This window comes from Drosophila montana, unplaced genomic scaffold (assembly GCF_035044405.1).
Source record: "Drosophila montana isolate Dmon_TW-CO22-7 unplaced genomic scaffold, ASM3504440v1 contig_3200_1, whole genome shotgun sequence".
In the NCBI taxonomy this organism is placed as follows: Eukaryota; Metazoa; Arthropoda; class Insecta; order Diptera; family Drosophilidae; genus Drosophila; species Drosophila montana.
Genome location: NW_026998080.1, coordinates 236,785 through 249,085, shown reverse-complemented (window position 1 = coordinate 249,085; position 12,301 = coordinate 236,785). Strand labels below are relative to the sequence as shown.

Below are 12,301 nucleotides of genomic sequence, written 5' to 3'. Positions count from 1 at the left end.
TGTGGGCGGCGGATAAGTAAGGCAGCAGGCGAAAGGAGCAGCAAAAATATAAAGGAAATGCAGGCAGCAGAAGAAGAAGAAGAACAAGCAGCAGCAGCCACATTGGCAGCAGAAGGAGAAGAAGGAGCAGCAGCTGCCAGCACCAGAGCCAGAGCCAACAACGTTGGCAGCGATTTTTAAAGTCTAACGCTCTTATTTACACATTGTGCCACATGTGGCACTGCACAATTTACATATGCGGCTGTGTGTGTGTGTCTCTCTGTGTGTGTGTTATTGTGTCACTGCTTTACAATTTTGCAAAATTTCAAGTTGCTACGTTTAATACTTTTGCTCTGACGCCATTTTGTACACTTGGCTGCATGGCACACATCCTGTTTGCCAGCAACAACAATTAAAACGACTCTCGCCCGCCGCCCCCAGCCCCCAGCCCCACCCACTTAGCCACAATAAGCGCCAGCGGCTTAGCACCGTTCCGAGTCGCCAGTTGGTTAAGCGTCTTACACACACACACACACACACACACACACGCACACATACACAAAATAGAAAAGCACAAAAAAAAATATGGCGAAAGAAAAGGAATCATCATTATAATGCCGTCACATGTGTGGCCCTGCCTAGCTCTGTGTGTCGCTCATAAGTCGTCACTCACACACACAAACACACGCGCACACACAAAGGGCGACAAGTCTATTTCTCTCCTGTGCCAGTTTCCTTTTCGCCTTTGCCTGCTTAGTTATATACTTACTCATAAGTATATTTTGGTCATAATTGACAGCGCTCCTAAATGCTTTGTGCTTTGCGGCTCTACCTCTACCTTCTACTTGTTTTATACCCTGTAATTGTGTGACAGTTGGGCTTAAGGGATTTCATTAAGCGAATGTATATTAAACGTATTTTTTATATTATTTTGCCACACTTGAATAAATCGCTGCAAACACAAAACTAGATTTAAGGAGCGGAATATAAATAAAAATCTCTGTTTTGATTTTGTCGATCCGCCAATAAGTCTATACTTCAATAATGAGATGATGAGACTTTTGAATTCAATTGTCTATATGTCTGTCTGCTCTATTTGTCTTTTTGCCTTTACAGATTTCAAAAAATTAAAGTCTCCAGCGATTTACAAATTTTTTTTTTGCTGTGCATCAACAACAATTATTAATCCCATATATTTTGAAGACTCGGGGGTATTCGATGTTTTTTAAAGATTTTGACAAATCTAATCAATATATTTGAATTAAGTAATTCAATGTCTGTTTTGATTTTATTTTTTCTGCTTAAATCATTATAAAGCCTAATCGATGTTGGTGACAATCGACTATCGAAGTTATTGTCTGTTTTCTATCGATAATTTCATCATGCTCTCCCTCAGATAGAGTTAACTGCTGAGTATATTCTAGTCACGCAGTCTCAACTGGAGCAATTTGCCTATTTTCTTTAGCTTTGAGGCATATTTCACTTAAAAAAGTGCCTCGAACAAAAAAAAAAAACATTTAACTTGCGGCCGCCTTCTGTTAAATGGCGCGTAAAATTTCACACTCAATTTGTGTGCCTTTGAGTGTGTGTGTGTTTTTTGTGTGTGTGGTTTTTTTATATTTTTTTAAAGGGTCGGCATTCGGTTTTTTGCTGTTTAATATGCTCGTGGCTTTATAATTTGGAATTTATGTGCATATTTTTTTTGGTTTTATATTTTACCAGTATTTTAAATGTATTGTTCGGGCCATTGATGTGCGGCTTTTCAAGTAGCCATAAATATTTAAATACACATGTACATTTTTTTTCGGTTAGTACAATTTGAATTGAATTGTGAACTCGCAGAAAATTGCATTTATATTAAATCAGAATTGGATTCCAGGTTTCCCCTTTGTTCAGCAGCAAAATAAAAAAGCTTAAATAATTCTTTAGACCAACAACAAAAAATTGGAATTGTATAAATAAAATGCATATTTTTTCGTTTCTACTTTGTGCAGCTACTGAAAACGAAAAGTTTTGAAGTTTACGCAACAAGAAATTTGATGAAGAGAGCTGCACAAACTGCGCCCTAAACACAATTGAAATTGTAAAAAAATCAGTTTTAATTAAATCTGCCTTGCATAAAAATACAAACTCAGACGCAGACAGCGCTCAACCTTTCGCCTTTAATACGGAATTTCTGAGTTTACTCGATTTGTTGCCATTTTCAATTAATTTCAAACTGTTACAACAAAAGCAAGTAAGAGGTTCTAGTCGGGCGCTCCCGACTAGGGGATACCCGGAACCCTCTTCTTCCAACAGGCGATGGGTGTAAAATGAAAGATACTTGATATATATATACTATTCTTGAAGCTACATGTCAAGCTTGGTAACTCCAGCTCATATTATCTGCCGAAATTGCTCAAAAAACAGGATTTCGATATCGATTTTTATCGATACTTGGAAACGGGGCAAGTTATCGAATATCGGAAGCAAATTCGATCTGCGATTTCAAGTCTCTAGCTCTTATAGGTTGTGAGATCCTTGCGTTCAAACATACGGACAGACGGACGGATATAGCTACATCGACTCGGCTGTTGATGCTGATCAAGAATATATATACTTTATGGGGTCGGAGATGCTTCCTTCTGCCTGTTACATACATTTGCACAAATACATAATACCCTTTTTACCCATTTTCAATGGGTTCAGGGTATAATAATTGAATTTAATGATGAATAATAATGAATTGTAAGAAATTTATATTCTTTATTTAATCCGCAGCTGTATAAATAATTTTAATTTAATTTGATTTATTTATAAACTGGCAGCTCAGTTAAAGCTGCTTGATAATTTGTTGTGTGTCTTCTAGATAAAAATTCCAATTGACAGCCAAAATATGATTAAAAAACCCCTATTTTAAACAAGTTCCAGTTAAAGCAGAATCTCACCAGTATTTCGTGAATTAATTACAACTCTTAACTAATAATAAAGTTTATGGTTTTATATATGAAGATATTTTATGCTGTATAAGCTGTATGCGATATGGATCCGAACCAGTTTTTATTCAATTTAAGAACCAATTTAAGCTTAAACTTTGACTCTTTTTATACCCTTTTAGGGGGTATTATAATTTCATCATAGGAAACGTCTCCGACCCGAAAAGATATATATATTCTAGATCGGCATCAACAGTCGAGTCATTATACCCATGTCCATCTGTCTTTCCGTCTGTCTATCTGTTTTTATGCGAACTAGTATCTCAGTTTTTTTTTTATATTAAGATAAAAACGAATTCGGCATTTATGAATTTTACTATACGCCCTCTATTTCATATAGCTGCCATAGGAATGATACGTCGAAAAGTTGGTTCTGATATGGAAACTTTTTTTTATAACAAAGTTTTTTGACCCAACTCGTGATTTATTAGATCCACTATGATCCTCATATTCACATTCATTTTACAATTATCTTATATCAATATATGGCATATAAAAAGCAACGATTGGTTATTTGGATCTATGGCTATGATATTAATGTCAATTTTTTTAATCTTGAGCCTTTATTTTAGACTTAAACATTTTATTCATTTTGTGTTTAATTTCTATACAGAAATAAAAATTACAATTTATTTAGATATAAAATCGGACAGGTAATTACTTTCACTTCGTTTGATTAGTTATTAGGAAAAATGCTGCAAAACTCGAAAACAATTCAAGAGTGTTAATCGGTTTCCAAGCACAGTTAAGTCCGTTCTCTTAGCCGGAACACATTTCCGACAGCCCAAAAACCCAAATTCAAGCAAATGCTTGATGAAATGAAAGAATATTTAAAGCAAAACGTGAACCTCTTTCAAAGCGAAAGATTAGCTACGACTTATGCGTTAACAACGGCAACATAAGGCCAACTAGTTCATGAAGCTCTGAAGGATAATTGAAAATGTTGTCGCCGAGTTTATTATAACAAATCCTGGGCCCGAGCTCATATAACAGTTCGTCGTTGTTGTTGCTGTTGTTGTTGTCAGGACAACAAATCCCATAAACAGTACTGATTGCATTTCATTTAAGTAATGTCAAATGTCATCTTCGAATTCCGCGCTGCGAACATCTACAAATAAACAGGGCAGGGGGGGGGGGGGGGGGACAAAAAGTTGGCCCGTAAGCAGAGAGATTACTGTACACAGCCTGCGCCGGCAGCCAGGCGACGGCTGTAAGCAATTTGTGGGAATAGGCATTGCGAATTGCTTTTGTGCCATTAGCAAACTGTTTGCACTCAGCCACAAACCAAACACAATTGATAACAACAAGAAAAACCCAACAGATCCGAGTGGCCAACTAAAGCTGTTGCAAGCTGCAATTCGTATACCCAATTTCCAAATTCGGAAACGGAACACCGGAAAATCGAAAAACTTTTATTTTTTGGTAAATGTTGTAATTGATTTACAAATGCAAATGTTTTGCACACGTGTTTCAAGGCGACCGCTGACACATGCCCCCCTATTGAATGTTATCCCCTTACCATACCTTACTCCCTCCCCTTGCCTGTACTTTAAACTGTTTTAGTGTTTCCTTGGCCTCCCCTCCTGCCCATAGTTATACTGGAGCTATACAATTTCAGGCACGTACCGAATTTCTCGCTTATCTTTAGAGCAGGCCTTTTTATCTAGTCGAGCAGTTGGTTGGGCGTCGAGTTTAAATTTTCCTTTGTTAGTTGTAGTTGTTGCTGTTGATGCTCTCTAAAACAGAGTTAAGTGCCAGAAGAGCACACACAATTTGTATGTTCGTATTTAGCAGCAGTTGGGGCTAATTGAATCCCAGCTGATTCGCCGTGTATAAATTTTCAATTAGCTGCAACTAAGTTATTCTCTTTTGTATATGTAATAGGATTTCTATGTTTACCTTTTCCTTTTATTTAAATATTAAAATACTGCTCACTACAAGTGCAGCTTTACAGAGCGTCAAGGAAAGCCTTTTTAGCCGGGACTCACGGGCGCTAGCGATTTATTCAGCATTGGCAGCTTTGAATCTTTAAAAAAATATTTAAAATTATTTTCTTTTAAAAGAGAAATAATAATTCTGACAGTTTTATGGTTTAAAATGCTGCATTTTCGTGTCTGAAATATAAACCGAATTCTCTTTGAATTATATCAAAAATTAAAATTACCTAATTCTTTTTTCGAGTTAAATTTCGCTCAGTTCTTAGATTTCACTCGACAAAGGTTGAATGCATATTGGATGGATTAAACAAATTATTTGTTGCCTTAACAGTTGTTATGTCCTCTTTTAACAGAAACTCGTTATATTTTTGTTTATACAAAAAATATGTCTACAGTTTTTTCAAAATACTTTTACCGACCATATTTAATCTTCTCATGACAGCTTATATGTTAGTTTTAAGTTTTTTTATACTCTCGTTGAGGGTATAATAATTTTGTCATGAAATGTGTAACGCATAGAAGCCGACAAAGAAACGAGCGGTCGAAAAGTGGGATCTAGTAGGAACAACTTTTTTTCAAGATATGTTGACAAAATATATCATATAGCTGAGATATAAACGATCGGTCCAAAGTAAACTCTCGTATGTGCAACTTTTTGTTTTTCAAGATATCTTGACCATGCTCGGCAATTATTAGTTTCACTTTGTACCCTTCACTATAAACTATAAACTATAAACTATACTATCAGATATCTGGAAGACCGTAAGGCAAATGTCTAAAATATACAAATAAATACTTATTTATTCATTTCATAATTTTTTGTAAGTAAAAATAGGGCTTTCTCAAATTAGAATACTTCGCCAATTAAAATTAACTCTTAAACCGAATCATTCTCATTTTAAAGCACCCACTGTTTAATTTTCTTGTTTAAAAAACTGAAAACAATATAAGATTAAACATTTGTGCACACATTTTTTTCACAAACAAATAGGGCCCTTTTCGTAATTCAGGGTAGAAGTCATGTAAAATTAGATTGGATGTAAATTTGTGTAAAATTATTGGAATATGCTGCAAACAATTTGAGTTTTTTCCTAAGGCATGTCTTATTAGCCATTAGCCTTAACTGCTTGAGAATTGTAAACAGAGGAATTTTTTAACTCAATTCTTTCGCATGGAATTTGTCTGAAGCTTTTCCAATTTTGAATTGTTGTTGAGCCAATCGCATTGACGCTGACAGATTCCGCTCACATACTTTTACTGTAGTTTTAGTGTCCACAGTAAATTTGGTTTGTCAGCAGACGTTGCTGAGCGATGTGCTTGTCGGCTGGGGGGGTATATGTCGAAGGGAGGAAGGGAGGGGCATGACGGGGGCGCGTTCCGGTCTAGGATCCCAGCACGTACGACAGATGGAAATGAAGCTGGAAATGGCAAAAGAGCTATAAGCACGCCCACTCTCTCTCTCACTCTATCTCTCTCTCTCTCCCTCTTTCTCGCCTCCTCTTTCTCTATCGGCCTCTCTCTCTAGAGCTGTTTGCACGCGCTTTGGCGTTTAATCAGCTGGCGCTAAATAATTTTGTTGATAAAATTTGATCAAATTTTAAAAAACTTGTCTTCGTCCGGCGTTTCGCTAGGCTATTTTTTTTATGTATGTGTGTATTTGTGTGTGTGTGCGTGTGCGTGTGCTTGGCATCAACTTGCGAATTCTAACGAATTTTAAATGATTTCATTTCTATTATATATTTCCAAAAGATCTCTCATTTTGTTGCTGTCTTAAACACATGTTTTCCCCTTTTCTTGTTTATTTGCCTCCAACTGCAGTTAACAAGTGAGATAGATTTAAATAAAATATATAAATACAGCTGTTATACGCAGCTATAGAAGGTATATTTATCTGCTGGCTTATATAGCATACACTACCAAACAAATATTTGAATTTTATTTATACCCGTGATGTGGGTGTTTTATTTGTTTCCAAATTGAAGACGTCTATAAAAACGTAAATAATATGTGTTTATTCTGGTTCAGAATTCGATTCGATATACCTCAATTTTTGCTAATAACGAACTGTTTTTAGATTTACATGCGATATCTATATGCCACAGTAAATCCTATATCAGACTCCGATAGAAACTTTACTTCCATATAGCTCAGCTTTATAGTTGTTAGTATTGTAAATTTAATTATAATCAAAATATTTTCCAAGTCAATTTCCCGCCGCTTCTCGGCTTTTATTCTATTTAATTCGTCGTGCTTCCGCTTTAAATTTGTTTCAATTAATTATGTTCAAAAATAGTTTCTTTATTGTTAAAATTCAACTGAACTTTTAACATAATTTTAAAGAAATAATTTATAGAGTGTTGCAGATAAAACTTTTGATAAAAATAAAAGCGCAGCGTGAGAAATTGACTCTAGATTTTACTAACTTTATTAAATGAGAATCTTCTTGTAAAGTTTATTATTAAAGTATATTATTTATATTTGCTTTCTAAATGCAGAATATTTAAAGAAAACAACAAATTAACTATATAAATAAATTTAACTTCACTTTCCTTTCGTCTAGAATATATTTAAGAAAAAGAACAACAATTTTAGGCACGAGTAGAAAATTCTATGCTCTATAGTCGCACTCAATTCATGTTGTCCAGTGTTGAAATTGTCTGCAGACGTCTGGGCTACGGCAATAAGCGCCAGAAATTTGTATATATTGAATATAGAAAATCGGGCGATTATTTCCGCCGCCAATGAGTGAAACATTCTCTTGCAAGAAGAAAATGGTTTTTTTCACGCCAACATTTTGCAATCGAATTTTCCAAAATATTTATCAAATATTTATGCAGTGCTTGGCATTTAATTAATAAAATTGTGAAAAAGGCAGTGCAATAAAAAAAGAAGAGAGTTGAAATTAAAAAAAAAAAGCTGTTGTTTAACAATATGATAAAAAACAATTGTAAATTGTCGCACCTTTCTGCTGAGCTGCTTGCAATATCAGCAAAATATTATTATTATTATTGTATTTGTATTTGTTGTTGTTTTTTACGGCTGATTATTTCGGTTGTTGAAGCGTCTTTGCGCCGGTTTTTATTTGTTGTTGCCGTTGTTGTTGTTGTTGTTGTTGTTTCTGATGCTTCAGCTGTTGTTTTTCTTGTTGATTGTACGCTTTGTTAAAGCCAATTTAAGCTTTTAATCAGCGCTTTTTTTCGCACTCACACAGACACATAGACGGAGGCACACGCACACGGACAGACGCGCCGTTTGTGCATTTGTTTTGTACCAACTAACACTCAATTTGTTGTTGCCTTTCAACGCGTGCCAAAAAATTCCAGTTGAGAATTTCGTTTTTTTTTTTTATATTTTTCAAAATATTTTTTATCACGCACGCCGCCTCGACGTCGATACGAATGCGTAGTAACTGTAACTGCCGACGTAGAGCAACATCAACAGCAGCAGCAGCGTTTGCCGAGCGTGTGAACAGAACAGCGTCGTCTGCGATACTTGTGCGAAAAAAATTTGCTACAAAAGATGCCGCCAATACTTGACGTTTTCGCTCAAACAGCGTCGCACTCAACGTGTGTGCGCTGCGACCGGTGTGAGCGATTAAGTGAGTGAGTGAGAGGTGTGAGGTGAGCGGCCTGTGTTCGTGTTGCTGCTGGCTGTGTGCGGGTGGCACATGCTGTGCATACGTCATTGATTTTGGCGCGCTGCCAACATGTTGCAGTTCGTTCTATATTGCGCTCAAACCATTTGGTTGTGGCTCGCACACGTTCTTGTTTGGCGCTCGCGCAAACTGTTGCCTTTTTTCGGCCGTGTGTACGTGTGTGTGTGTGCGTGTGTGTGTGTTTAGGCTTGGAGCAGCGCGCGTTTATTTGCCTTGGTTTCAGTTTTCGTGCATGGCATGCGAAATTGCTTGAGTAGGTTGGTAGGTCACTGCCTTGTCGCTCTCTGTGTGTGTGTGAGTGTGTGGCGCTCCTTTGCGCTCTATGTGTAAGTGTGTGAGTGTGTGAGTGTGTGAGTGTGTGTATGTGCGTGTAACTTGTCTATGTCTGAGCTTAAGTTCATTAACGGCGCTCGCTTCGCGCAACAGTTCCACGGCATGCGCTGCCTGCTGCACATAACCTCACTCACACTCACATATGTATGTATATTTACATGACTGTTAGTTAGTTGTAACAGATACTCACTCACACCGACACACACACACATTTTCGGTAGCGATTGCCGTCGCGTCTATTCGGCCTGTAGCTTATTCAATGAATGGCAGCGAATTTGCACAGTTGACGTTGTTGTTGTTGTTGTTGTTGCTGTTGTTATTATTTCCTTTTTTGGGTGCGGTCTCCCCCAATACAAATCTGCGACCAAAGAGCTGATGATATTATTTGCACGTGCTTGTGTGTGTGTGTGTGTGTGTCTGTGGATTCTATTTGATGAAAAATCATATAAATAAAACGAGCTTTAACAGAGAAAAAACAATAATGCGAAAAAGGGTTTATTTTGATTGGTTTCTATAGCCTTAAGCAAATGAAATTGCTAGAAAACCTTCCACTTTGAACTTTCCCCCAAACAATCAAATCAACGTTCGAGTTGGGCTTTTTATACGCACTTTTTTCTTATCAGCTTTCAAGTATTAATTTGGCTTAAGTTTCTTATTTCAATAAAGAAAGGCTAAATACTTTATAAAATCGTTTAGTTTCTTATATTATCTTTAAAGCAAATTAATTAAATAATGAATCCTGAACCAAATGGAAAAAAAAATTAAAATAATAAAGTTTGGTTCACTGTCAGATCTACTACATCAAGATCTAATTCAAAAATCAAGTTACATTAATTTGGGAGAGAATTTGTTTTTTATATATGTACATCAAATCTAAAGTTTGAGGAAAGAGTGCTGGAACTACTAAAAATAGATTTTAATCTTACCAACACTTAAATTTGGCATCTCTTGTTTGTCTAAGCTTTGAGGGAAAATCATAAAAAATGTAATCAAAAACGAAAAACTGTGTTATCAGTAATATCTTATACAGCTTATAGTAATGCAGCTTATAGAGTGCTTACGTTGAGGGGAGTATTTACAATTTAGGGGTTATGGACATTACCGAATAATGTAAAGGATTGAAATAATTCGCCTAGGGTTGTGTCTTTTGGAGACACCTCTCTGCAATGTAAAAATATATATATTTTCCAAAGTTAACCTATATTTAAGTGAATGTTCACAAGTTCCTTACAAAAATTGAAACTACGCAACTATTCTTCTCTATATATAAAGTTATAAAAAGTTCTATATGAAATTATAAAAAATGGGTAGAATTTTTAAAAAGAAGGGAGAATGGTTGAAGGAAGCTGGATGGAAAGACGGGATATTGTGGATTTTCAACACTACAAAATAAATACTAACTATTTTTTTAAGTAAAGATATATATTTTCCTATTTATTTATTTTTAGCTTAGTAAATGAAAAATTTTATTAACTTATAAGAACTTCAACTAAACAGAGAACATAAAACATAAAGAAATGTAACTTTATCAGTTTTAAACAATTCATTATTTATGCTTATGTTTAATCAGTGTACTTTTTGGGAGATTGTTTTGAAACTTTAATGATCTATTGAAAGGGTCGATGCATAATCAGCTCTATGAGTTCCAACAAAAAAGGCAAATGATATCGTAAAGATCTGCCCGCCACATTTATACAGCTTTATCCCTTAATGTCCGCATACAATTTATACAATGAATGGAATTTAAAGTTGTTGAAGAGTTGGGTAAATAATAATTATTATGTGCGTCAGTTGGCTGTAATTATTGTCGCTGTGGTGTGGGTTGTGGCTGAGGGTGTGAGTGTGTTGCTGTGTGTGTATGGTTGTGTGTGCGTGGTTGTGTGTGTGGTTGTGTGTGCTTGTGGCTATGTGTCTGACAATGTATGGCACTTTGGCGGCTATTTTTATGGCCACACAGTTATAACCGTGTCTATTGCCGTTGGTTGGTCGCTAATTAAGTCCGTTTTCTAACTGCCCTCATGCACATTTTGGCTGGGGGTCTCATTAACAGCAAATCCCAAATTAATTGGGTATTAGACACAATGCATTACCGGCTAAGCGAAAAGTGTTGCCATTGTCGCAGGCTAGGCCTAGACTCCAAATCCAGCTCCACTCAGCTATAAAATGCGCAAATGGGGCGTGTCAGCAGCAGCAGCAGCAGCAGCAGCAGGAGCAGGCGCCCATAAAACGAAGCGAATGTATTATAAATAAAAAAGCAAGCCAAAAGCGACTGCCAACTCGCTTATTGATTCTCTGGCAGCAGCAGAAGCCCTGGCAGCCACCCAAGGGCCATTGGCCCATAAAAATATTAATGCAGTAAAAACTGAAATAATTCATATGTTTGGAACACAGCTATCCCGCTCCCTCTCTCTATATGCATATATGTATACTATCTATATGTTTAATATTGAAGAATATTTTTTTATTAAGGCACATTTTGTGCATTGTTGTTGGCTTCCTCTACAAATGCAGATATACATACATATATGCATCAAAGTCAGCAAAAATTCAAGTTTCTGTTTGTATTTCAAAACTGCAGACACCAAAACAAACAACACAAAAGCGAAGTCTAGGACGTGGGGGAGGGATTGAGGGGATGGGGGTGCGGCCCCATAGAGAGACATAAATTGGCATTTTGTCCAGCCGAGGCAGAAAATGTTTTGTTTATTATGGGGTCGCATCTATTTGCCTGTTTGTCCAGGCTCAAAGCTCCTTTTCAGATTTATGCGGCAAAGTTTTGACAACAATTCGCATGCCCTTATTAAATGCAAATTGAAATTTTAAATTCAAGCGAGATACTTTTTCTGAAATGAATTTTTAAAATTTCTATGACTAACAAAATTAATTAATTAATTTAGGCAAATGAGTTTGCAAGATTTGGGAATTATATAAATATATTATAACTAATCGGATTTTAAAATCCAAATGCTTGAACTTTAATAATAGTTTCTCCTTTTAGATATATTTTTCGAAAGCTAAGACAAAGTAACGATAGTTAGTCTAAGCAGAGACACAACAAATTTAAAGGAAAATAAAAACCGAATTTCGAACTTATTTTCTTATGTTCTTACAAGGGCTTTTATAGTTTTTTATTATAGTATTTCAAAAGATTTTGTGGTATATAGTATTTTGACAGATACGTTTTATAATGATCCGAATCTACCGAAAGCAACAAACAGAAAGACATGTCTATGGAAGTTCGGAGTCTTATTGGTTTTTTTTTTATAATAAGGCCCCAATCTTTTATTTATTTTTCTACCTATCTATCTATATATCTATCCATCTATATCTAACTAATCCATCTATCTTTCTATCTATCTACTTATTTATCTTTCTCTTTCTATCTATCAGTTATATAATTTTTTTATTTTTATTAAATTCAA

General features: G+C 35.7%; 1 protein-coding gene across 1 annotated transcript in view; it reads right to left on the bottom strand.

Moving 5' to 3' along the window:
* The window catches only part of KCNQ (KCNQ potassium channel), a 59,645-nt gene extending 51,258 nt beyond the window's left edge, over positions 1-8,387 (bottom strand). Inside the window, exon 1 of the mRNA XM_064686738.1 lies at positions 7,853-8,387. The gene's annotated coding sequence lies outside the window, so the exon portion shown is untranslated. The remainder of the gene's footprint in view (positions 1-7,852) is intronic.
* Between the last annotated feature and the right edge of the window lie 3,914 nt (positions 8,388-12,301).